This window comes from Ovis aries, chromosome 17, assembly GCF_016772045.2.
Source record: "Ovis aries strain OAR_USU_Benz2616 breed Rambouillet chromosome 17, ARS-UI_Ramb_v3.0, whole genome shotgun sequence".
Lineage (NCBI taxonomy): Eukaryota > Metazoa > Chordata > Mammalia > Artiodactyla > Bovidae > Ovis > Ovis aries.
This window is the reverse complement of record NC_056070.1, coordinates 68,239,984-68,266,583: the sequence shown is the minus strand read 5'-3', so window position 1 is coordinate 68,266,583 and position 26,600 is coordinate 68,239,984. Positions and strand designations below refer to the sequence as shown.

General features: G+C 45.9%; 1 long non-coding RNA gene across 3 annotated transcripts; it reads right to left on the bottom strand.

Moving 5' to 3' along the window:
- Positions 1-26,600, bottom strand: LOC121816974 (uncharacterized). 3 transcript variants are annotated; one of them, XR_006056738.2, is made up of 4 exons: positions 10,475-26,600; positions 10,272-10,372; positions 9,288-9,657; positions 1-234 (listed from the first exon to the last, which is right to left on the bottom strand). It is a non-coding gene; the product is annotated as an uncharacterized LOC121816974 (long non-coding RNA). The 3 variants fall into 3 exon arrangements; XR_006056737.2 differs by having other exon boundaries at positions 9,288-10,372; XR_009597058.1 differs by lacking the exon at positions 9,288-9,657.

The following is a 26,600-nucleotide window of genomic DNA, read 5'->3' as shown; positions in this document are numbered from 1 at the left end:
TTAATATTTGGAAATTTATATTATGAAACACTTTCACAAGAAAACTTTAAGTGGCATCCAAAAATCGACAGCAAACTGGCACTCGTGATGGACTTGAGACACGGTCACTGACAGTAGAACTGTTTGGTTCTCCTTTTGTTGTCTGCCTGCTTTAGGACGGAGTTTGAGCGCAATAAGTTCACAGGTTAAATCTTCCATTACTTGGGCTCTAATTCAAAGTACAATAAATTTTTCCTAAAATGTCAAAAAAAAAGGGGGGGGGGAGTTAGAGAAGTCACACAAGATTACAATCAAGCCCACTTTCCTTCACCAGGTAAACTTAAGAGTTTGAATTTCATCTTGTTTCTTTAAGGAGATTCAAACTGAAGACGTGCTAGCGTTCTTCCACAGCCTTTATGTCTATTTCTGGAAACTTTTAATTTATTGTATTTAAAGATCATATAATTCTCTTGAAAGGTACAATAGATGTTACACAGACAAGTAGTGGCAGTTCTTTCAAAACTCTTAGAAGTGTCTCTTCTGCCTTTGAAGTGCACCATCAATCTCCATCTACTTTGAGCCTCGAGGCGGAAGGCCAGGCTGGCCCCGATTCATCAGTGGTTGAAACCCTGCTTCAACCCGTCCCTGATGTGCAGTGGCCACCCAACCAGGAGTCACAAACTCAAACAACGCTCCAGGGGCCAGGGAGGGAATGTCACTGAGTGAGGTGGGCCAGGTGTGAGCAAAAATAACCAGCAAGTAAGAAGGTAAATGGGCTTCCCTGGTGGCTCAGACAGTAAAGAATCTGCCTGCAATGCAGGAGACGTAGGTTCAATCCCTGGGTGAGGAAGATCCCCTAGAGGAGGGCATGGCAACCCACTCCAGTATTCTTGCCCGGAGAATCCCCACGGACAGAGGAACCTTGGCGGGCTGCAGTCCATCGGGTTGCAAAGAGTCGGACATGACTGAGTGGCTAAGCACACAAGAATGTAAATGGCAGAGGGGCCTCAAACAGGAACACCCTTGGGAGCGGTGGCCTAGGAACACAAGGTAGGTCTGGGCCACTCCCAAGCATCATCGCTCTGGGGTACATGGGCCCAGGGTTCACAGATCTTCTGAGTTGTAAGAAAGAAACAAAATTCCAAATGTGTCTGTAGTGTCTGTTGGTTTTAAAATGTTTACAATAGATTTAAAATATTTATATTGCTGTGTGAGGCCAAATAAATACACCTCCAGGTCCCAAAATAAATACATTTGGGGCCCAAAAGACAACGGAGAGAAGAGTGACAAAGCAAATGTTGATTGGACCAGGTTGTAAAACTCTTGCTTCTCACTATTGAGACAGAGAAAGAAGAAGAAACGCAGAATCTGAGAAGTGTAGATGCTGCGCTGTATACTGATAGCTGAGCTTCCCTGGTGGCTCAGACAGTAACGAGTCTGCCTGCAACACAGGAAGCCGGGTTTTGATCCCTGGGTTGAGAAGATTCTCTGGAGGCAGGCGTGGCAACTCACCCCAGTATTCTTGCCTGGAGAATCCCATGCACAGAGGAGCCTGGCAGCTACAGTCCATACAGTCGCAAAGAGCCAGACACAACTAAGTCACTATCATACACACGCATACACACACACAGATAGCTGTATGTGTGGGCTGCACCTTGGACCACAAGAGGAGCCTCTTTTCAGGATGCCATATCTCATTGAGGTGGAAATGTAATCATATACCTACTTGACCAAGAAAGACTGATAGTGGATAAGGGGGTCATTAGATCATCGAAAGATAGACGAGTGGACTTATGGTCAGATAGTCTTTTTTTTTTTTTTTTTTTTCCTGTAAAACAAACATATATACTCCAGGAATGTACAGAAGAAACTGTTATCCAGATTTGTTTGAATAAAGGAAAAAATTTTAAGCCTGAGATGGGAGAGAGGCATATTGACTCCTTTTTCTTATGATACCAGAAATCCAACTCAAACTGCCTTAAGATTAAAAAAAAAAGTTGGGGGGTGGGGTAGGGGTTAATGATTCACACAACCGCAAGGACCAGAAATAACTTTGATTTCAGACCCAGCTGGGTCCAGCGGCTCAAAGGATATTATCAGGTGCCTTCTCTCTCCTGCTCTCAGCTCTGCTTTCTTCTATGACATCATTTTCCCTGGTTTCTCCAGGCTCACATCACCCACTTTGCCAACACTCCAAGTGCAGACAGAGCTTCTTTAGTCTAGGTTCCAACACTAATCATGGGTTGACTCTCATTGGCCAGAGCTAGTTTACATGCACCTCAGTGAACCAATCACTATGCCCAGGGGGATGGACTACACGGATTGACTAGGTCTGGTTCAAGGTGTTCTTCTCTGGACCTGGAGATGAGAGTCAGTCCCTTCCAACCACGTAGACTGAGATTGGTTGACGACTGGAAGGGGAAGGAATGCTGGGCAGACAAGACTCACAAAAGCAAAACTAGATGCTATAGTCACCTCCTCCTTCCCCTGCTCCCTACCTTGTGTGGACAGGTGTTTTCCTGGTACTTAAAGCAGAATGAAGGACAGAAATGGTATGGACCTAACAGAAGCAGAAGATATTAAGAAGAGGTGGCAAGAATACACAGAAGATCTGTACAAAAAGATCTTCACAACCAAGATAATCCCGATGTGTGATCACTCATCTAGAGCCAGACATCCTGGAATGTGAAGTCAAGTGGGCCTTAGGAAGCATCACTACGAACAAAGCTAGTGGAGGTGATGGAATTCCATTTGAGCTGTTTCAAATCCTGGAAGATGATGCTATAAAAGTGCTCCACTCAATATGCCAGCAAATTTGGAAAACTCAGCAGTGGCCACAGGACTGGAAAAGGTCAGTTTTCATTCCAATCTCAAAGGTAATGCCAAAGAATCCTCAAACTACCACACAATTGCACTCATCTCACACACTAGTAAAGTAATGCTCAAAATCCTCCAAGCCAGGCTTCATCAATATGTGAACCATGAACTTCCAGATGTTCAAGCTAGTTTTAGAAAAGGCAGAGGAACCAGAGATCAAATTGCCAACATCCGCTGGATCGTCAAAAAAGCAAGAGTTCCAGAAAAATATCTATTTCTGCTTTATTGCCTAGGCCAAAGCCTTTGACTGTGTGGATCACAATAAACTGTGGAAAATTCTGAATGAGATGGAATACCAGACCACCCGACCTGCCTCTTGAGAAACCTGTGTGCAGGTAAGGAAGCAACAGTTAGAACTGGACATGGAACAAGACTGGCTCCACACAGGAAAAGAAGTACTTCAAGGCTGTATATTGTCACCCTGCTTATTTAACTTCTATGCAGAGTACATCATGAGAAACACTGGGCTGGAGGAAGCACAAGCTGGAGTCAAGATTGCCGGGAGAAACATCAATAACCTCAGATATGCAGATGACACCACCCTTATGGCAGAAAGTGAAGAGGAACTAAAGAGCCTCTTGATGAAGGTGAAAGTGGAGAGTGAAAAAGTTGGCTTAAAGCTCAATATTCAGAAAACAAAGATCATGGCATCCGGTCCCATCACTTCATGGAAAATAGATGGGGAAACAGTGTCAGACTTTATTTTTGGGGGCTCCAAAATCACTGCAGATGGTGACTGCAGCCATGAAATTAAAAAACGCTTACTCCTTGGAAGGAAAGTTATGACCAACTTAGACAGCATATTAAAAAGCAGAGATATTACTTTGTCAACAAAGGTCTGTCTAGTCACGGCTATGGTTTTTTCAGTGGTCATGTATGGATGTGAGAGTTGGATTATAAAGAAAGCTGAGTGCCAAAGAATTGATGCTTTTGAACTGTGGTGTTGGAGAAGACGATTGAGAGTCCCTGGGATGCAAGGCGATCCAACAAGTCCATTCTGAAGGAGATCAGCCCTGGGTGTTCACTGGAAGGTCTGATGTTGAAGCTGAAACTCCAATACTTTGGCCACCTGATGTGAAGAGCTGACTTATTTGAAAAGACACTGATGCTAGGAAAGATTGAGGGCAGGAGGAGAAGGGGATGACAGAGGATGAGATGTCTGGATGGCATCACCGACTCAATGGACATGAGTTTGGCTAAACTCCAGGAGTTGGTGATGGATGGGGAGGCCTGGCGTGCTGCAGTCCATGGGGTCGCAAAGAGTTGGACACAACTGAGCGACTGAACTGAACTGAAAGCAGATCCCTTTAGAGTTTCCATCACGTTGACAACATTCGTCCATTTCCTCCTACTGTTCCCTTCTACTGGACCATTTAACTCCTTGAGGACAATGACTACACCTTTCACTTAGCCAGTGATTCCTGCCAAAATGCTTTATGTACAGTTGACGCATGATAAAGATTTGCTAAAACGAATGAATGGCTCTTCATTCTATGCCAATATTAAGTCTTGACATTCAGATCATCCTTCCTGCCTCTCCTGCACGTTCCACAGCCTATTGGTCAGCATCCACCTGTAAGCTACTGGCATCCAGCCAGCCAGCTACTCTCTTGGGCAGGTTGGCCTCCATCTACACTCAAAGCATTCATCATGGAGGAGTCTAGAAAGGTTGATCACCCAGTTTTCTGATCACAAGACCTTTCAGTTGAAATGTCTGTCACAGAAACCTTGTGACTAGGCTGCTCAGCTTCTCATCTCCACTCACTTGAGACTGTGTTTGAACAAAACCACCCTCTCTTGTGGGCTTCCCTGGTGACTCACTCAGTGAAGAATCCGCCTGCAATGCAGGAGACCACCTGCAGTGCAGGAGACCCAAGTTCAATGCCTGGGTTGGGAAGATCCCCTGGAGGAGGGCATGGCAACCCATTCCAGTATTCTTGCCTGGAGAATTCCATCTACATAGGACTGGCAGGCTACAGTCCATGGGGTCACAAAAGACCTGGCCACGACTTGGTGACTAAACCATCATCACCACCCTCCCTTGTAATAGTTGGTTCCCCGGCTGAAGTCAGGACAAGGTGTTAGTGAGCTCACGGGCAGTGTTGGATCTGGGAGGGCTGGGGAGACTGCTTCCTACCATGTGAGATGATAACAGCATCTTCTGTTTGCTAAGCATTTGTTATGTGCCAGGCTTTGTGCCAAGGACTTTGCACATGTTATCACCTTTGATCGCTCCGTGGGAACCACAGCATCCCCACTTAGCGGTGAGGGAGTGGCGTGCCTGCCTGAGGTCGCAGAGGTAATAAACGGTGAAGCCAGGACTGGACCCAACTCTGATGCCCTCACTCTTGCTCTTAACCCCCAAATAGAGGGAGGAATAACATTAATACTCAATTAGAAATACAGTTGGGAGATAATGTAATCTTGGAAAAAGAGAGAGAAGAGGACAGTGGCTTCCTAAAGGCTTTGCTGGTCACGACTCCTGTCTGTTAAGAGGCCCAGCTCTGCTTACTGTTCTTAGGCTCCTAAACATACCCCAAACCTGAAATTCATTCCCCTTTTGGCTAGAGCCAGCTGTTTCCCCATCACTGACAAGCTGTGTGGCCAGGCCAAGTTCTCTCCCTCTCTGGACTTGGGTCTCCTGGTCTGCGGGATGTGGCTGGGCTCACTGCCTCAGAGGGTCGGCATGAGCATTAGATGAGAACATGACGACTCGCGGAGGGCCCTGTGGTGGTGCATGGGCGCCCTCGGTGGCCGTGAGTGGAGGGCCCTGTGATGCGCGCGCCCACGGTGGCCGTGAGCTCTGGCGCCCCAGCTCTGAGCCGACAGCCAGCTGACTGTCCGTGCCTCAGTCCGCACAGCACCCACTCTGGGTCTCCTTGGTGGAGAAGATGCTCAGCAAACACTCGCAACAGGCTGTGGGACCCTTGAGTGGCAGACTACCCTGATAAGCGGGACTTCTTCATGTCCAGGCGACTCTAGGGTGGCTGACACCCCTGTTTGTTTCTTCAGTGAGTTAATGATTTACCTGCTGTGTTTAGTTCTGTTTAAACAGACATGACCCTGTCGGTGCCCTAGGCTCTGTTTCCACCCAAGTGGCCCAGGGATCAAAGAAGCTCAGAGACACAGGAAGCCGCCCACTGTCCCCGTCCTGGAACTGCCCTTTAGCCTGCAGGCATGCACCCCTGCACTGCCGCAGGGCTGGGGTTAGACCTTACCCATCCTGCTGTTGGCCACACACTGCTTAGCCCTTAGTCTCTCTTTGAGACCCGTCTGAGGCTCTCCAGCCGCTGCCGTGGCTCAGATATCCACTGCCTCACTGCCCGGGGCTCCCTGGGCCTCCCAGGGATCCCTGCTGCCTCTCTCCTTTGTAGATGAGGTATCGCAAGGGGTCTGGAGTGGATTCATCCATTTTATCGGGAGTCAGGGGTCCTTTCACCGTGGCCCTGTCGCTTACGCCCTCTCTATGGTCATCATCCCCCTTCCTAGACATGAGGGAGTGGACTTACCTCCTGGCTGGGAGTTTCAGACAGGCTGCATTCCACCGCCCACCTCTCCAGTCCCCCAGTCTAGGCTCCCTGTCCATCAGCTTCTCTGGTTCTCCCTAAGTCCAGCTTCCCATCCGTATGAATCTCCTAGGGCTGCCGGGACAAATTTCCACATACTCAGGGGGCTCATCACAAACGAAATACAGTTTCTCACGGTTCTGGAGGTCAGATGTCTGAAACTGACGTGTTCCCAGGACCATGTGCCCTCCAAAGACTCTCGGGGAAGTATGCTTCCCCAGCTCACCAGGCTCTGGTGTCTGCCCAAGTTCCCTGGCTTGTGGCCACTTCACTCTGGCCCTGTTTCCGTTTTCACATCGCCTTCCTCTCTGTCTTTTCATCTTCTGTCTCTTAGAAGGAATCTGTCATTAGATTTAGGGTCCCGCAGGCAAGCCTGGTGGCTCAGACAGCAAAGAATCTACCTGAAATGCAGGAGACCCAGGTTCAATCCCTGGATCAGGAAAATCCCCTGAAGAAGGGAATGGCTTACCCATTCCAGTATTCTTACCTGGAAAATTCCATGGACAGCAGAGCCTGTGGGCTACAGTCCATGGAGGTGAAAAGAGTTGGACACGATTGAGCAACTGATACTTCACTTCAGATAATTCAGGATGACCTCATCTTGAGATCTTTAATTATACTCCCAAAGACCCTTTTTCCAAGTAAGACCATACTTACAGATCCTGGGTAGACATACTTTTTCAGGGAGAGTACCATTCAACCTACTACAACTAGTATTAACTGAGACCAGAAGAATATGGACTTGCTGGGTAGTAAGAACAAAACCAGTGAATGTCGAAAGTAATCGAGAGCCTGCTCCATGTTCTGAAGCACAGAATGCTGAGAGGCAAGGGCAGGAACTTTGAGGCAGAGCTCATGAATGACCTTGCAGACTCAAACAAGGAATCTGGGGCCTCTTCTCGTGGCGTGGACAGTTATGGAGGGTTTTAAGGAGGGGAATGACATTAGCTGATTGTCATTGATTATTGAACATCTGGTTAACAGACAACCTGTTATCCAGAGAGAAAAGAGGGGAGGAAATCCCTGTACCACCATGTCCCCCCAAATCCATCTCAAGGAGATTAAATTGCTCAACTTGAAAAGCAAAACTTCAAAAGGCAAACATTGTTTCGACTTTGGAGTAGGAAAAGATATCTTAAACAAGTCACACCATAAAGGAAAAGAGAGACAAATTAAACTTTAATCTTCTGTTCAACAAAAGACACTATTAAAAAAGGAAGACACGAACCACAGATGGGAAGATTTTCACAACACGTCATCAATAAAGATCAGCATCGGGAAGACCTAAAGAGCATCTATGAACAAACAGGATAAAGATAAGCATCCAATAAGGGCTTTCCTGGTGGTCCAGTGGTAAGACTATGTGCTTCCGCCACAGGGGGCTCAGGTAGGTTAGGGAACAAAGTTTCCTAGTCAGGGAACAAAGTTCAACCACCCCTCAATCACATGCCTACATGTATATACTTGCAAAAAAAGTCTTGCTTATGCATACAAGGAGGTGAGTCCAAATGTTCAGAGAGCAATTGTTTGTAACAGCAAAAAAAAAAAAAAAAAATTGGGGAGAAAATGACTATGATGAGAAGAATGGATAGATATTGTTCATTTACCATGAAACAGTATAGAGCAGGGGAAGTGAATGAACTAAGCTACATGCCTCAACTTGGTTGTTTTATAAATGCTAAGTAAAAAGGTAACGACACACTGCATGATTTCTTTTAAATAAGTTGTACAAACATGCAGAACAGTACTACTTTTTGGTAGGGCATACATATAGATACAATGTAAAGAAATCCAGAGGAATAACAGACATCAGGTTTGGGATAGGGTTCATGTGTGGGAGAGCTCACAGAGGGGATACTGTGTTTGGGGGAGGTTTTATTTCTTGAGCCACTTACATGTGGAATCTAAAAACTACAACAAACTAGTGAATATGAAAAAAAAGAAGCAGACTCGCAGATATAGAAAAAAAAAAGCCAGAGAGGGGAGGGAAGCAGGGAGGGGCAGTATATGGGTGGGGGAGGGGAGACAGATGCAAACTACTGGATGGGAGACAGATTATAGGGAGGCATTGTACAACAGAAGGAATATAGTCAATATTTTATAATAAATGTAAATGGAAAGTAACCTTTAAATACTGTATACAAATTTTTTAAATGTTGTTAAAGTACAAAGAAGAACATAAAATAAATATGTTCTCAGAAGGTCCCTGCAAAAATCCGTATCATGTTCCCTTGGAGTTGTATGGTGTATTTGCCCTTTGCAATGTATTTTCAGGTATGTGACCTGTCTGGTTTGACCTTCATAACAGGTAAAGCAGGTCTGATAATCCCCATTGTACTGGGGGGAGACTGAGGTTCTGAGACGTTTGGTCACTCGGCTAACAAAGGGTAGGGCCAGGAACAGAACTCAGGTCTCCTGACTTCTAGTCCAGTAACACTAACAGGACACGCTGACTTGAGCCTGTTTTTAAATGGATGGTGGCTACATCACACAATGGACCTATCTTTCAGGAATGAAGCCCGAATTCATCCCAGATTCCCTTAGAGGAACCTTATCTCTGTGCCTAAATGTAGTCACACTGTGTGCATGCGTGCGTGCTCAGTAGTTTCAGTCGTGTCTGACTCTTTGCCACCCTATGGGCCGCCAGAGTGCTCTGTCCACAGTATTCTCCAGGCAAGAACACTGGAGTGGGTTGCCTCCTCTAGGGGATTTTCCAGACCCAAGGATCAAACCTGCAGCTCCTGCATTGCAGGCGGATTCTTTACCACTGAGCCACAGGGGAAGCCCTACACTGTGTACCTGTATGTGAAAATTCCAAGCAAAGTTCTGAAAGTCAAGGGCAAAGTTGAGTACACACTTTCCTACCTCTGAATGGCTTTGGAGCATGCTGACCATTGGAAGAGCTGGGCCTTCATTGTGGGTCTCCTTGCGTTCAGGCCCTGGCTCTCCTTCCATATGCATGGCCCCCATGGACCTTCCCATCACATGCTGGTCTCATGTGATATCACAGCAAGACGGTGCTGCCAAACTGTTTTCTCTTCCAAACAAAATCTCAGTCTACATCTCAGTGCTCCTTCTTCTGGTGGTCCGTTAGTCGTTCACAGGGCCTTTATCACCCACCTGTCTTCCCTCCAACCACATGCAGGATTCACGAGAGACAGAAAAGTGATGGATCCAAGATTCACGGACGATTTTGCCCTGTTCCCCTTCACGGAGGTCTGAGTCTCTAGCCAGCCTGGTAGAAGGTTCGGGTTTGGGGGTTTAAGGTTTCAGAAGAGGTGGGGGAACTAAAGCAGAGAACGATCGTCTTTCTGCATCAACCCCTACATCTAACAGCTGGAGCTGTAATAGCAAAATGCGTTCCAATGTTCTGATCGCCCCCTAGTGCTAGAAACAAGAACAGCACACTACGGGGTTGATTGAATCAAAACCCTGCACATTCTAATAAAGACCCTAAATCCTATTGGATTAGGGAGGAAGTTGAGGAAGCGAAGGACTACGGAGGGAAAGGGAATCAGCAGGACATACGGCAACTTCATGGTGAAGGCAGGGCTAGAATCAGGTCCTAAATGTGGACCCCTGTATTCAGGACATATACCACAAACTGATAATCTAAGAAATACTTTTCTCAAAAAAAACAATGACCCAATATAGTACATGCTACAAAACATAGAATCATACAAGTTTTTTTCTTTTTTTTAGAATGCAAATTATATGAAGGCAGACACTTGGCTGACGTACCCCAAGCGTTAATTAAGGGTGATGACAACGATGGTCGCCTTACTACCTACCTGTGCTATGTGCCAGACGCTGAGCTTAGTAGCACTAGGCTGGTGACCACAGCCTTACCTTCCTTCTTTCCTTCACGCAATGTAGATGAGGAGCTGGGTTGAGATACAGTAGAAAGATGTGGAGAGCTTTCTGCGGGCCTTCAGAGGAGGAAGCAATTTCTGGGAGGAAGGAAAATCAGAGTGGAACCTTGTAGGTGACAGGAGGTTGAGCAGCGGAACGTGGGGAGGGCATCAGAGTCTGACGGAACAAGATTTCTTTACCTGCTTCTGGGACAGAAAGCTTGAAGTTGGCCTCTTGACTCTCTGTCAGCCTTCTCAAAATTCATCTACAGCTTCTGAAACCAAGAGCTAATGATGTATTCTTGGGGCTCCCTGAGCGGTCTGTGATGATTTTCCTTCTAAATCTCAAGTCACAGAAAAATGTCAAGAAGAGTCTACACAGCTTTCGTTTAGAATTGAAATTGTTAACCTTCTGCTCTATCGTTCTGTTTCACTTTTGCTGAACTATTTGAAAACACGTTGTAGATGTGAAAACATTTTACTCCTCTACACTTAAAAATATATCTCCTAAGGACAAGGACATTTTCTTACATAATCACAATATTATGTTTATGACCTTTTTTTCCCCCACACTTAGCCATGGCTATTTTTTTTTTTTTTTTTTTTTTTGGCCACATAGCAAGCAGCATCTTAGTTCCCTAGCCAGGGATCGAAACTGTGCCCCCTGCATTGGAAGCGTGGAGTCTTAACCACTGGATTGCCAGGGGAGTCCATGTTTATGATCACTTTACTATTCTGTTATAATAATATAAACTTAAAATAAACAACTGAAGTGACTTAGCAGCAAAATAAACATATTCTGTATCATCCAGATGATGTCTTTCCATTACAGTAATACCAATAGGTTACATTATGCTACAGTAACAAACAGCCCCTAAACCTCAGTGTCTTGTAACAGAGTTATCTTTATTACTGTGTTATGCTACATACTCATTACATATTGGCTGGTGCTTTGCTCCATGTCACCTCCCTTTAAAAGCGAAGCATAATACCAAAGTAGCCCCAGATTTGAATATTGCTGGTTGTCGTTACAGAGTGGAATAGAGCTCTGAAAACTCTCGAATCAACAATGAAATATTCTAGCCCAGTTTGCCACTCACGGCTCCATAGGTGGCAGAAGTCAAAGAGGCAGAACTGAGCCACTGCAGCCAGCACCATCTCTTTGTTTTGAGTGGTAATATAGTTCCAGCAAAACAACATCATCTGCAACTTTCCTTGGCCGTCCGATGGTTAAGACTGCACACTTCCAGAGGGCACGGGTTCAGTCCCTTGTTGGGTAACTAAGATCCTGCATACCGTGTGGCCATTAAAAAAAAAAGAAAGAAAAACAACATCATCTGTCACATTAGATTGTTGACAACTGTAATTTTTATTTGCAAATGTGGTTTTATAGTTCTATAAGGTGCTTATACCTAATGTTATATCTCTACATTATAATAAAAGCACTTAGTGACTACTGTGGCAAGGAGAGGGTCAGGAAGAAGTGTTTTCCTTTTTTAAAAAAAGTCCATTTATACATTATCCAGGTTTAAGGAACAAAAGCCTCCAGGATAAAGCCCAAATCCCTAGGCAAGACTTCAAAGGCCCTTTGTGATCCCGTCCCTGAACATGTCTCCAGCCTTGTCATCTCTACAGCCCCCCTTTCTTGAGTCCCCTGAACCACTTGGAGCTCCCCAGCTTAACATATCTTGCTCTCTCAGGCCTTGAATAAACTAGGAATCGGTTTGGCTCCATATAACAGAAAGCTCAGCTTACAATGGCTTAGCCGAATAGAGGTCTTATTCTTCTCGTGTAACTGGAAGTCCGGAGCTGGGCAGCTGCGCACTTGTCTCACGGCCCCACGATGCCGACGGAAACCTCCTTTATTGAAGGACGGTTGGTTTACAATGTTGTGTTAATTTCAGGTGTACAGCAAAGCGATACCTACATTCCTTCACAGATTCCTTTTAAAACTTTGTACGGATGTTTATTTCTGGCTGTGCTAGGTTTTCGTTGCTTCTTGGGCTTTTCTGCAGTTGTGGCAAGTGGGGTCTAGCCTCTAGTTGTGGTGTGCAGGCTTATCATTGCTGTGAATTTTCTTGTAGAGCAGGGCTCTGGGGCCCATGGGCTCCAGTCGCCGTGGTTCCCCAGGGCACAGGCTCAGTAACTGTGGCACCTGGGCTTAGTGGCTCCATGGTGTGTGGAATCTTCCCAGATCAGGGATAAAACCCATGTCTCCTATATTGGCAGGCAGATTCTTTACCACTGAGCCATCAGGGAAGCCCTTCTTTTTCAGATTCTTTCTTGTAATAGATTATTACAAGATATTGAATATAGTTCCTTGTGCCATACAGCAGGTCCTTGTTTACCGTAGTGAGTTTCTGTTAATCCCAAACTCCTAATTTATCCCTCCCCCCTTTCCCCTTTGTAATTGTAAGTTTGTTTCCTATGTCTGTGAGTCTGTTTCTGTTTTGTTAATAAATTCATTTGTATTTAATTTTTAAGATTCCACATATAATTGATATCATGTGATATTTGTCTTTCTCTGACTTATTTTACATAGTATGATAATCTCTAGGTGCGTCCCTGTAGCTGCAAATGGCAATATATCGTTCTTTTTTTATGGCTGAGTAATATTCCATTGTGTATATGGAACACATCTTCCTTACCCATTCATCTGTCCATGGATACTTCAATTGTTTCCATGTCTTGGCTATTGTAAACAGTACTGCACTGAACGTTGGGGTGCATGTGTCTTTTTGAATTAGAGTTTTCATCTTTTCCAGACAGATGCCCAGGAGTGGGATTTCTGGATTTTATGGTAACTCTATTTATAGTTTTCTGAGGAAACTTCATATTGGTTTTCATACTGGCTGCACCAACTTACATTCCCACCAATAGTATAGGAGGGTTCCCTTTTCTCACACCCTCTCCAGCATTTAATTAATCAGTTACTTTCAGCTGCACTGGGTCTTTGTTGCAGCACAAAGCTGTAGATCAATTTCAGGAAGGCGGACAGAGAGTCAAGAGGCCAACTTCAAGCTTTCTGTTTGGGAAGCAAGGAAAGAAGTTCTGTTCCATCAGACTCTGATGCCCTCCCCACATTGCCCGCCTCACCCTCCCATCACCTGCAAGCTTCCACTAATGTTACTTTTGCCCAGAAATTGTTTCCTCCTCTGAATGCCCTCTGAAAGCCAACGGGCTTCCTCTAGTTGCGGCCGACAGAGGCTACTCTCCTGTTGCGGAGCACAGGCTCTAGATGGGGTTTCTCCGCATTTCTGACTCCCCAGTAGTAAGTCAGAAACGGTCACAGTCACTTTTCCCTTTATCATGGGATTTGTCACGCAGATGCTTTTAATCTTGATACAGTCAGACTTAACCATCTTTTCCTTAATGGTCTGCAGTTTTTGCATCTTCTTTAAGAGATCCATTTCCATTCTGATGTTCCAAATATGTTTGTTAAAATTTCTGCTAAAATTGTAAGGTTTCACGTTCCACAGTGGGAGCTTTGATGCATCTGAAATTCGTTCATGGTCTGATGGGACAGAATGAGCTGATCCTGTTTCCTTTCCATACAAAGAGTCTGTTGTCCCAACACCATCTCTTCCCTGCCGACTTGCTGGTCTGGTGTCTGGGCTGAGTCAAAGTGGGCCAGTTCCTCAGCCACAGGGCAGCCCTGGCGGGGCAGTGCCCTCTTGGGCATACAACTTGCAGCCAATGCTTTAGAAGCTGCATCGATGAAGGAGACCCCCCTACAGGGTTTTTAGAAAAGTTGCTGTTCAAAACTTTAGAAAGTATGGGCAGAGAGTGAAGAGGAGTCCAAGGTCATAGTTACAAATCGAGGCTTTAGAGTCAGACAGACCTAACCTAAGATTCCACTTCCCCTCTCAGATGTGTTATCTCCTCCTTCTTTATGGCTGCCCCTTCCGGGGATCCCCTGATCCAACCACAACATCACCCCCCAGCTCTTCCCTGGCTGCCTAACTCTGCACCCCGCTCCACCCACCAATCACAGACAGCTCAGGTGGGTGCTGGACAAAGAGAGCCCACTCAGAGACTGGGATAGCCAGAGATTCTAGCGCAAGAGATTTATTGAGGAAGGACCCTAGGGAGGAACACTGGGAGGAACTGAAAGAAGCAGGACGGAGCCAGAGAGGAAACTGAGCAGATGCGTGCTTTCAGGAGAGGTCTAACCGCAGCCCGATCCCATAGGGAGCTGGGGGGTATTTATTACACTGCAGAGTCTGTCCTGCCCTGAGGCCAGGGAGCTGGACTTTAAACCCCACCCTGTTAGTCAGCCATTGGCCAAGGGCCACCCGGGCCGTGTGTGTAACCTCCCAGGCATCTCCTGGCAGGGCAGCTCCCGTTAGCTAAGAGAATCCTCCAGAGAAGGATGGAGCCATGAGCGTTTAGCAGCCAACACCCAGAACAGCTGGGAAGTGGGTGTACCAGTGAGCAGGGCACCAATAGTGTCCAGCCAAGAGACCAAATCTGCCTACTTGCTGCAGTTCATCGTAAATTAGAAAGAAATAGTTGAAACAGAGTCTGAGGATGTGATGATGGGAAAGGTTTAGAGAAAAATATGTTCTTGGACATGTCTTCACAAAGCTTCGTCAAAGAACGATCTATTTCACTATTTGATGACTGTTATGTAATGTTAGTTTAAATTGCTCTCTGGCTTTATTTTCTTTCTAGTGACAAAATAAATCTAGGTTCATGGTAAATTATTCCTATGCTAAAGTAATTTTATCTTAGCAAGTAATGTCAGATGGAGAAGGAAATGGCAATCCACTCCAGTATTCTTGCCTGGGAAATCCCAAGGACAGAGGAGCCTGGCGGGCTGCAGTCTGTGGGGTCACAACGAGTCTAACGTGACTTATCGACTAAACAACAAGTAATGTCATATATCCTAAAGGAATCAACCTTGAATATTCATTGAAAGCACTGATGCTAAAGCTCCAATACTTTGGCCACCTGATGCAAAGAGCCGACTCATTGGAAAAGACCTTGATGCTGGAAAAGATTGAAGGCAGGAGGAGAAGGCGCTAAAGACAATGAGATGGTTGGATGGCATCACTGACTCGGTGGATGTGAGTTTGAGCAAACTCTGGGAGATGGTGGAGGACGGGGAAGCCTGGTGTGCTGCAGTCCACGGGGTCACAAAGAGTTGGACAACGACTTAGTGACTGAACAAGAACAATGTCATACAACCTCTCCCCACACACCCATCCTGAGAGAACCACGGGTAAGAATTAGAAGTATATTATCTCAGCTCGTATCTATATGAGTCATCTTTTGGAAAGGTCTAGAAAGCAGAAGAGGTCTCATTAAATCTGGCCCACTGGAAACCTTTAGCAAATATACTTAACGGTAACTTTGAAAGCTTTCTTTCTGAGATGGAGAATGAGATGACAGTGTCTGCTCTCATCACAAATATTTAGCACAGTTCTTTAGGCCATTGGAGAGGCAATATTTAAACCATATGGTATGGATACAATGAAGTAAAACTACCAGTATGCAGTAGTCCCCTGATTGTGCGTGCAGAAAGCCCAAATGAATGAAACATTCTCAACTGTAAAATAAAGAAGTTAATTTATCAAGTTTGCTAGATACAAGGTTGATATAATAGCTGGATTTCTACACAAAAACAATTTTAAAGTGAAATGTGAAAAAACACCATGTATAATGGCATCAAAATTAAAATATGTAGCTCAAAGTTCAGTTCAGTCGCTCCGTCATGTCTGACTCTTTGTGACCCCATGGACTGCAGCACACCAGGCTTCCCTGTCCATCACCAGTTCCCAGAGCTTGCTCAAACTCATGTCCCTCAAGTCGGTGATGCTATCCAACCATCTCATCCTCTGTTGTCCCTTCTCCTCCTGCCTTCAATCTTTCCTAGAACTGGGGTCTTTTCCAATGAGTCAGTTCTTCACATCAGGTTCTACACAGTGCCTTTACAAAGACAAAGAATTAACATGTACACACTACTATATATAAGATAATGGAGAAGGCAATGGCACCCCACTCCAGTACTCTTGCCTGGAAAATCCTATGGATGGAGGAGCCTGGTGGGCTTCTGTCTATGGGGTCGCACAGAGTCAGGCACGACTGAAGCGACTTAGCAGTAGTAGTAGTATATATAAGATAAACAACATCCCTACTATAAAGCTAGGGATGTCTACTCAATACTCTGTAATAACCTATATGGGAAAAAGAATCTGCAAAAAGGATGGACATATGTATATGTATAACTGAATCACTCCACTGTATACCTGAAACTAATATACTGTAAATCAACTACACCCCAATATAATTTTTTTTTTTAATTTCAGTTAAACACACACACACAGGGCTTCCTTGGTGGCTCAGTGGTAAAGAATCCACCCTGATCCGGGAAGATCTCACATGCCACAGAGCAACTCAGCCCACGTGCCACGACTATGGAGCCTGTGCTCCAGAGCCGGGAGGCGCAACTGCTGAGTGCATGCGCCAAAACCACGGAAGCCTGCGCCCCCCAGAGCCTGTGCTCCACAGCAAGAGAAGCCACCGCAGTGAGCCCACACACCACAACTAGAGTAGCCCCTGCTCGCCGAGAAAAGCCTGAGCAGCAGGGAAGGCCCAGCACAGCCAAATACATATAGATACAAGAGAAAAAATGTTTATATATAGGAAAAACAGAAAAACAACCCACGCGACTAAGAAACATTACTGAGAGGAAGTGAAGGATTTCTGAGACAATGCTCGAGTTCCTCATAGTGAACCTTTTCCTTGAGCCTGTTGGGTGGGTTTGTGGCCCACCTGGGTGATGCTGTCTTTCTATAAGCACTGAACAAATTAATAGCAAAGGCTTACTTGTCAGAAACAGTGGCAAAGACGTGACATGCACACTTTCCTGGGTCTTCAGAACAGTCCTGTCCACTGTTACCTCCACTGCGCAAGAGGGCACTGAGAGTCAGATTGTTCCAGTAACTTGCTCAACGTCACAGACAGCAAACTCTCACCCAAGCCTGTCTGACCTGGGTAACAGTGCTCCGAATCGCCACTGAAATGCTAGAAACTCAGTCTTAAGATTTGTACCGAGGCAGTCATTTTACGTGCAAGGTTGTAGGAACGTTTGTAATGTGAGATTTCAGATATTCCACAAAATGACCAAGATTGATTCTTATGCCAGAAACCCTGGGTGGGAGTCAACCATTGGAATAGTTGTCACTTGCATATGCAGTGCTGACAAATGGCCACTAGATGGCCCTGCAGCTCGTTACGGTGTCCGTGCCCTTTACCTCAGCCTCTTTGTTCCTGGTGGCCAAACCACAGAAAAAGCAGAGAAATGAGAAAACTATGCAGAATGTGGGGGCATTTTTTTTTTTTTTTTCAAAAAGCTCAGTGTACTAAATTTAAAAGGCCATCCTCTACCCTGAGATCATGCCCTTCCTACTTTGGGGAATGGTAATAGATGGTTACCCTTTCCTTAGCAAATATTCTTTCTTGGGAAAATTGACCTATCATGGGATAACTTTTTAAAAAAAAAATTGACACTTCCCTGGTGAACTAGTGGTTAGGACTCCTCGCATCCACCACAGGGGCCTCGGGTTTGATCCCTGGTCAGGGAACTAAGATCCCACATGCTGCACAGCAAATCCATTACGATCTGCTGACCTAAAAAAAACAAAACAAAACAAAAAAACAAAAAAACTTACTAAATTGTGCATTCAGAAAGTGTGGGATCAGTAAAGTACTAGCTTCTCAGGAAAAATGGATCCAGGTCAAACGTCGTAATGTCGTATTAAGGTTATCAGCCCTCCAGGCAGCGGCCTTTGAAAAAAGCTACAGTATCTAAGAAAGTTACAGACACAAACACCACACTTAGAAGCTTTTTTAAAAATAGTGAAATGAAAAGTTGATAAAAGAATCATCAAGTCAAGGAAGCGCAGAGTCAGTAAGAATTTCCCAAGGGAAATAGTGACTCAGTTGTTAAAACAGCTGGAGTATCAGGAAGGTAGGAAGATGTGAGGAGATGGCCCGAGAGAGAGATAGTAAGGCAAGAAATCTTTTTTTTTTTTTTTTTTTAAGTTTATTTACTTGGCTGTGCAAGGTTTTAGTGCAGCATATGGGATCTATTAATAGTTCCCCAATCAGGAACTGAACCCGTACCCCGGGCTTTGGGAGCACAGAGTCTTAACCACTGAGCCACCAGGGACGTCCCCAAAGGAAGAAGTCTTGTATAGAGTTGCAGGTCAAGGCCCAATTAAGGGATCAACAAGAACCTGCCTAGGCCTGGGGATGTTCTGAAACGGAAAGAGAGGGAACTGGGCAGGCTTTTGCTTTGCACTTAAAGATGATGAGTCTCGGGGTGTGGCCAAAAGGCATCAGAGCCACAGGGAGGGGTGTAGAAGACCATCCAGTTATGGACACAGCTGTCATTCTCTACGTTTTTCCCTTTTTTCATAAGAACTGTTAAAATGTGAGCCCCTCGCTCAGCCTGGCCTTGCTTCCAGATGTCTGAACTGCCTCCTGCTGCCCACCCTCGCCAAGTCAGTCTGCTGCTCTTTTGGCGTTTTCTTCAGTGTTTCTTTGGCTAATAATTTCTGGTGGGAGGGAGGCTCAAGAGAGAAGGCGATATATGCGTACTTACAGCTGACTCATGTTGTTGTACAGTAGGAACCAAAACAACACTGTAAAGCAATTATCCTCCAATTAAGAATAAAAATCAATTATTTTCATAGGCCCACTCTGTGTGGTCACGGTTCTAATCACTGTAGGCCCTGAATCTTCACCACACGCATAATCCCTTCCTAGCTACCGGTGAGGAATCTGAGACTACAGAGAGCTGCTGGGGATTATCCCAAGGTGGCCTTCCCTCTCGGTCATGCAGGCAGATCCTAGGTTCCTCCTGGGAGAGTCCTGTGGGGCGGGGCCGGGCGCAGGTAATCTGAAGCTTTGGGGTGTGTGGAGGAATTGGAGTCTGAGCTCCACATGGGGAGAAACAGGGAAAGTCCCCAGGTGTCATGTTTAGGGAAGCAGGAGTTGAGTAAGGTTCAGCTGGGAAGCCAAGAGGAGCATCTGAGCGCAAGCCAGCCGGACCAGTGAGTCTGGGAAGCCGTGCTGCGAAGAGCCCCACAGACCAGGGCAGTGACGGCTAAGAACGTTCTAGGGTTGTGGGGAGGAGGACTGTACAACACCTGGAATCTATAACCACGGAGGGCGAAGGGCAGCAAGAGAAGAGGCTGGTCCCAGGAGTTAGACACAGCTGGAGGTGGAGGAGACTGTCCCTGCCTAGGACCCAATCTCCTGTCTTGGTGTTCTGAACTCTTTTTTCCTTCTAATTAAAAAATCAGTTGGGGGGGGGGGGCGGGCATGCTCCACGGCATGAGGGATCCTAGTTTCCCAACTAGCGATTAAACCTGTGTCCCCTGAATTGCAAGGCGGATTTCCAACCACTGGATCCCCAGGGAAGTAAGTCCCTGGCTGATTCATTTTTTCGTGAGAGTTCTCTTCCTGGCTTGCCAATGGCTGCCTTCTCACTGTCTTTACAGGGCAAGGAGAGAAGAGGGAGGAGCTTGCTGGTATCTCTTCTTATAAGGACACTAACTGTATTGGATCAGGGCTCCACTCACCTGACCTCGGTCAGTCAAGTCAGTCGCTCAGTTGTGTCCGACTCTTTGTGACCCCATGGACTGCAGTACACCAGGCTTCCCTGTCCATCACCAACTCCAGGAGCTTGCTCAAACTCATGTCCCTCGAGTCAGTGATGCCATCCAATGATCTCATCCTCTGTCGTCCCCTTCTCCTCCTGCCTTCAATCTTTCCCAGAACTGGGGTCTTTTCCAGTGAGTCAGTTCTTCACATCAGGCAGCCAAAGTACTGGAGCTTTAGCATCATTCCTTCCAAAGAATATTCAGGACTGATTTCCTTTAGGATGGACTGGTTTGATCTCCTTGCAGTCCAAGGGACTCTCAAGAGTCTTCTCCAACAATTCAAAAACATCAGTTCTTTTGTGTTCAGCTTTCTTTATGGTCCAACTTTCACATCTATACATGACTACTGGGAAAACCATAGTCTTGACTAGATGAACATTTGTTGGCAAAATAATGTCTCTGCTTTTTAATATGCTGTGTAAGTTGATCATAGCCTTTCTTCTTCTCTTCCTCCTTTTAATTTTATGGCTGCAGTCACCATCTGCAGTGATTTTGGAGCCCAAGAAAATAAAGTCTGTCACTGTTTCCATTGTTTCCCCATCTATTTGCCAAGAAGTGATGGAATTAGATGCCATGATCTTCATTTTATGAATGTTGAGCTTTAAGCCAGTTTTTTCACTCCCCTCTTTCACTTTCATTAAGAGGCTGTTTAGTTCCTCTTCGCTTTCTGCCATAAGGGTAGTGTCATCTGCATATCTGAGGTTATTGCTATTTCTCTCAGCAATCTTGATTCCAGCTTGTGCTTTATCGAGCCCGGTATTTCCCATGATGCGCTCTGCACATAAGTTAAATAAGCAGGGTGACAATATACAGCCCTGACGTACTCCTTTCCCAATTTGGAAACAGTCCACTGTTCCATGTCCGGTTGTAACTGTTGCTTCTTGACCTGCATACAGATTTCTCAGGAGGCAGGCAAGTAAGGTAGTCTGGTAGTCCCATCTCTTTAAGAATTTTCCACAATTTGTTGTGATCCACACAGTCAAATACTTTAGCATAGTCAATGAAGCAGATGTTTTTCTGGAATTCTCATTTGACCTCATTTAACCTTAATTACTTCTTCCAAATACAGGTTAGGGCTTCAGTGTGTGAATTTGGGGGATGGAGGGGCAAATGCATTTGATGCATAATAATGATATACTAAAAATCATTTGCTCTTTATTCGAAATTCAAATGTAACTGCATGTCCTACACTGTATCTGACGATCCTACTCACACAGCTGTGGTTTCCGATGCCCTTCCGTGTCCGGGGCTCTGGGATCAGCCAGCTCAGTACTTGCGACAGTGCTGCTGGGGGTAGGGTGGGGAGGTTATCATCCCTGCTTTCACCCTAGGAGGAAATCATGCCTCAAGAGGTTAAGCAACTTGCCCAGCGTCACACAGCTACCAACTGGCCCGGGCAGATGGATGAGGCAAGAGTCAATCCCACTGAGTCAGGGTCCAACCCAGAGCACCTGACTGCAAAGCAAGGCTGGTGACCACCTTGTCAAAGCCCCTCTCCAGAGAGGGCTACTGTGGTGCTCAGGACCAGGCTCCATTAGCTCGAAGCACATAAAGTTCTCCAAAGTGAAACCGTATGCGTACAAGCCACATGCCCAAAACTGAGTAAGAATGCAGCCTCCTCCCCTCCAAAAACTGTATTCATAAAACACGCAGTGGAGCGCCAGCAAGCAGCTCTTCCAGGCAACACCTTTAAAAACGGATGACCTGACTCCAGGAAAGTGTGTCAAATCGGTCAAAGCAAATAATGCTGGAGTTGGGGCAGGGTTACTTCCGTGGTGTTCCAGTGGCTAAGACACTGCACTCCCAATGCAAGGGGCCTGGGGTTCAATCCCTGATCAGAGAACTAGATCTCATTTGCTGCAACTAAGACCTGATGCAGCCAAATAAATAAATAGATAGATAATTTAAGAAAAATACTGCTGTGTCCTCTACTTTTTTTTTTTTGGCCCCATCACTAAGCTTTCACAATCTTAGTTCCTCGACCAGAGATTGAACTCTTGGACCCTCACCAGTGAAAGTTCAGAGTCCTAACCACTAGACAACCTGGGAATTCTCCACCTTTCCTTTTTTTAATTAACTTTTTTTGAAATTTTAAATGAGATATATTAACATCATTAAGTGCAGAGATCTTAGCGTACAATTCATTACTTTTGGGCAGTTGTATATTGTCTGTAACAACTGCCCCAAAACAAGATGTAGACAATTTCCATCATTCCAGAAAGTTCCCTTGTGCGTCTTTCCAACCTTTTCCTCCCCGCACATGACCCCTGTTCTGATTCCTGTCACCACAGATGAGCCGGTACCTGAGCATCAGATGAATTGATTCATACAGATCATGTTCCTTTTTATCTGGCTTTTTAACCTTTTGTCTCATTTTTGAGTGGGGTGAAGTTCACATAACATAAAAAGCATCATTTTAAAGCGTGAGATTCGATGGCGTGTAGGACGTTCACCGTGGTGTGGAACCACCGTCTCTCTCAAGTTCTAAACCATTTTCATTACCCCACCCCCAAAACAGGGGGCTGCACCCTCCGGGATCTAATGCCTGATAATCTGAGGTGGAGCTGATGTAATACTGATAGAAATAAAGTGCACACCTGGAGAAGGAAATGGCATCCCACTCCAGTATTGTTGCCTGGGAAATCCCATGGACAGAGGACCCTGGAGGGCTGCTGTCCATAGGGTTGCAAAGAGTTGGACATGACTGAAGTGACTTAGCACACATTAAGCAGTGACAGGCATGATTTTAAGCACCTTGCCTTATGTACTGCTTCACTTAATTCTCATAGTGACTCTAAAAAAGTGTCCATTATGTTCCTTATAAGCACAGATAGGGACTAGAGAGCTTTTATACCTTTGTAGACTGTGAATCGGTATCCTCCTTTGGAGGGCAATTTGGTAGTACCTAGCAAAATTGAGTACTGTTTCTTTGACTCTATTTTAGGGGATTCTGACAAATAAAAATAACATTGGTTGCACAAGGATACTTAGCATAGAAATTTGGTGATGAAAAGGAGAGAGAATTTTAATGTCCATTAATAGGGACTGGTCAATTATGCTGCAGCCATATTGTAGAATAGCATGTGGCTGTTAAGACTGAAGTGGATCTGTTTCTATAGATGTGGATGGATGTGAATAACACATTACTGGGTAAATAAAGTTGTAGAACAATGTAAAAAAAAAAAAAAAAGAAATAAAGTGCACAATGAATGTCATGCACTTGAAATCCTGAAACCATCCCCTGCCCAGACTGTGGAAAAATGGTCTTCCACGAAACTGGTCCCTGGTGCCAAAAAGGTCAGGAACCGCCGCCCGCCAAGGAGACCCCGCCCCCAACAAGCTCGCACTCTCCAGGCCTTTGCCACCCCAGCACCTGGCAACTGATCACCTGCTGTCTGTCTGACCTTTACTTTTTATGGCTCATCAATCCTCAACCATCTTGCAAAAATCCCACAAGTAGAGAGGGATTACTAAAAAGAGCGTCAAGGAAGAGAAAGCAGGACAGAAGATCAAGCCAGACAATCTACTCATGAAGAAGGGCGGCATTCCAGATGGTCAAGCCTTGAAGAGGGACAACATTCCTAACCGGGAAGAGAAAGACTATTCTTCCTCTTGAGGGAAGGCTTCTGCTCCAACCAGTCTCAAAGTCTGCTCCAGCGCTATCTTGGCAAGCGGTGATTTATTTTCTTATCAACAAAGCACAGTCCAGGGGCAATGTTGAAACAAGAAAAGCTCCACAGCTGGCTCTCTGTACAAAAGGCATTGACATAAAAACCAAAGTAAATGTTAGCATCCTGGAAACAGCAGCAGGTGTTTTAAATACGAGAATAGCAGCCGGTTTGGGAGAATTGTGACCACCTGCTAAGCAGTATCTACTCAGAATTCATCTAAAATGGTCATCATGGGGATGGTTTCTGACTTCTGGGCGTGCTCTGCCATTGATCTTCTTGCTCAGTCTTTCTTTGCAGGGGATTTCTGGATAATTTTCATGTTTTCTAACCAGATTCTTGTTCACCATCATGTGCTTAGCACCTAAAGCCTAAGATGGTGCTTGGCACAGTGTTAGTTGCTCAGTCATGTCCAGTGGCACGTGGGCTCTTCCCGGACCAGGGATCCAACCTGCATCCCCTGCACTGGCAGGCTGATTCTTAACCACTGGACTGCTGTTACTCTGTGTCATAGACATTTGTGTGCGTCTCCTCTTGGACAGAAAAGGTCCACGTGTTAATATCCATGTATCATCCAGAGAACTAGTAAAGCGCCTTTTCAGGTTCCAAGCATTCACTGAATATTTGCAGAATTAAGGAATCACTAATAATTCCCAGCACTGAATACCAGATACCAGCACTGAATTAAGCTTGAACTGTAAGAGGTTAACTCTCTTGTAAGTTTGTTAACTTTTGCTTGAATTGAATCTCAATGTCCCTAACAACAGCAACAAAAAGTCAAAGGAAAGGACTCTCGTGGCCATGGTGGAATATTCTAGAATCCTACTGCGCCTTCTGACTGTGATTCCTTGAAGACCCTTGTGAGATGGGTCCTATAATTATTCTCGGATGAGTAATGGGAAACCAGAGGCTCTGAAAAGTTAAAGACTTGTCTGGGGTCACAGAGTGTGTGAGTGGTAAAGTTCACACTTGAACCCAGGCAGCTTGATTCGACCCTCTGCAGGTTGCCCCCAGCAAACTGACCCCTGCAGCCAGACCCCCATGTCACCGTGTTGATCTCCTCCACTTCCAGGTGAGAAGCAGAGACGTACACGAGGCAGCACTAGGACCAGCGCTCCGGGCTCCCGGGTCCCAGCCCACAGGCACCTTCTCCTGTTTGCCTCTCAAAGGGAGGCCTCACCAGGGACCTTGGGTGCCCTGCCTCGAGGCCTCCAGGTGCTATTTACTCAGCTAGGTGTGGGCTCTGCCTGGCTCCCAGGCTGCTGTTTGCACAGTAAATGTCACCCAATCTGTACCCCCACCAGTGGACGGGAACAGCGACTGAAAGAAACCTTCTTTTGCTGGTTTCGGACACCTTGACTTGAGTTTTCAGTTTCTGTGTCATGCCATGCAAATTACTGAAGGCGAGGGTGGCCTCAGAGGCGTCTTGTCCTAAAAGCAGTGGGCCTGGCCTGGGTCCTCTCTACGCCTGTGCAACCTCCAGAAAGCTGGACAACCTCTGAAGTCACAGGGATGCAGGTTTGAATCCCAGGTCAACCTCGTGAGCTTCGGCTTACCCTCTCAGAGCCTGATCGTCCTCCTCTGAGAAACAGAGCTGATTCCTACCTTGCAGAGATAAGAGACCAGAGGCTAGGGAGTTATGCACCATGCCTGGCTCACATCCTGTGACTGTTCACTCATGTTCTAGTAGTGACTTATTTCACACATCCTCATGCTGGTTTCTTTGAAAATAAAGGGAGCTTTGCGACTTAGGAGGGCCCAAATGAGGTTTCTTGTTCTTTGTGACCCTGATTTCCCACTACCTGGCTTCTTCTGGGAAGAGGGTTCCAAGAAAACTTTCAGAAGTAGAGAGCAAACAAACAGGGAAGATTTTAAACAGTTAAGAGCGCAGATTCTGCCTTTCTGGGAAGGGCCGTTGCCTGCGGCTCACTCAGCCACTCATTCAGTAACTTTACCTCCCTGATCGATTTCCAGCCAGGGGTTCCTGTTTTCCAACCAGGATATGCAAACAAGAGCACTTACTGGAAGGGAGGTCTCAGGGCCTCTGGATTTCATCAGCTGCCCACTCTCCCAGGAGAGCAGGTGGGACCAGTCGAGCCAGAGGCCAAGGCCAGGAGGCAGGCTGAACATTTCAAGGTCTGTGGGGCCTCTTCCTCTTGAGTTTTTAATTTCAATGGGACGCACATAAGAAATGCCAAGGAGGAAGCAGGTGATTTGTGGTTGCCAAGCCAAGGAGGGTATAGAGGCAAACCAAGATGAAATGGAAAAGGTCAACGATCTCATTGTGCAAAGTGAGGAAAGCTGGGGGATTGGGGGAGGGCGGTGGGACGGGGCACAGACGCAGATCCCAGAACGCCAGGCTCCCACCTGGCTCCTGACCCCACGGGAAAACTCCTCCAAGGGACTCAGGAGAGGGACAGCACCCCCTGAACTCAGATACCCCAAAGTCCCTCCTGTCTCCTTTAAGGAACTGGGGAGGGAGTGAGTGCGCAGAATTGAAAGCCAAACAAGGGAAGGGTGGGGAGGATGGGAAAGTATCTTTTCTCTCTCTCTTTCTTTCCTGTCTCCATTTCTAAAGAAAAGTTGTTGGTTAAAACGAAAATATCAAGGAAATCTTGAAGGAGGCTAAGGATGAGGGTAAGACAGGGACAAAGGATGTCTCAGGAGAGTTGGAATAAAGTATACCGACATCCAGAAGGGTCTTCTTACCCACTCAGCCTCAGGAACCGCAGCAGGTGTCAAAGGTTGAATATATGTTGTGGTAGTTCCAGGTCTTTTTGAGCCCCGAATGAACGATTACTGCTTTCTTGAGATTCTAGCTCAGGGGCCAGGTGGCATCTAGCTTCTCTAGCAGGGAGAAGGAGCAAGGGGAAAAGTAAAGCTAAATCCTGCACAAGCTCCTGCTCATCCTTCAAGGCCTCATGAATATTACCTCCTCTTGGAAGCCTTCCGTGATAGCCCTGCAGAGTTAGGCCTTTGCTTCTC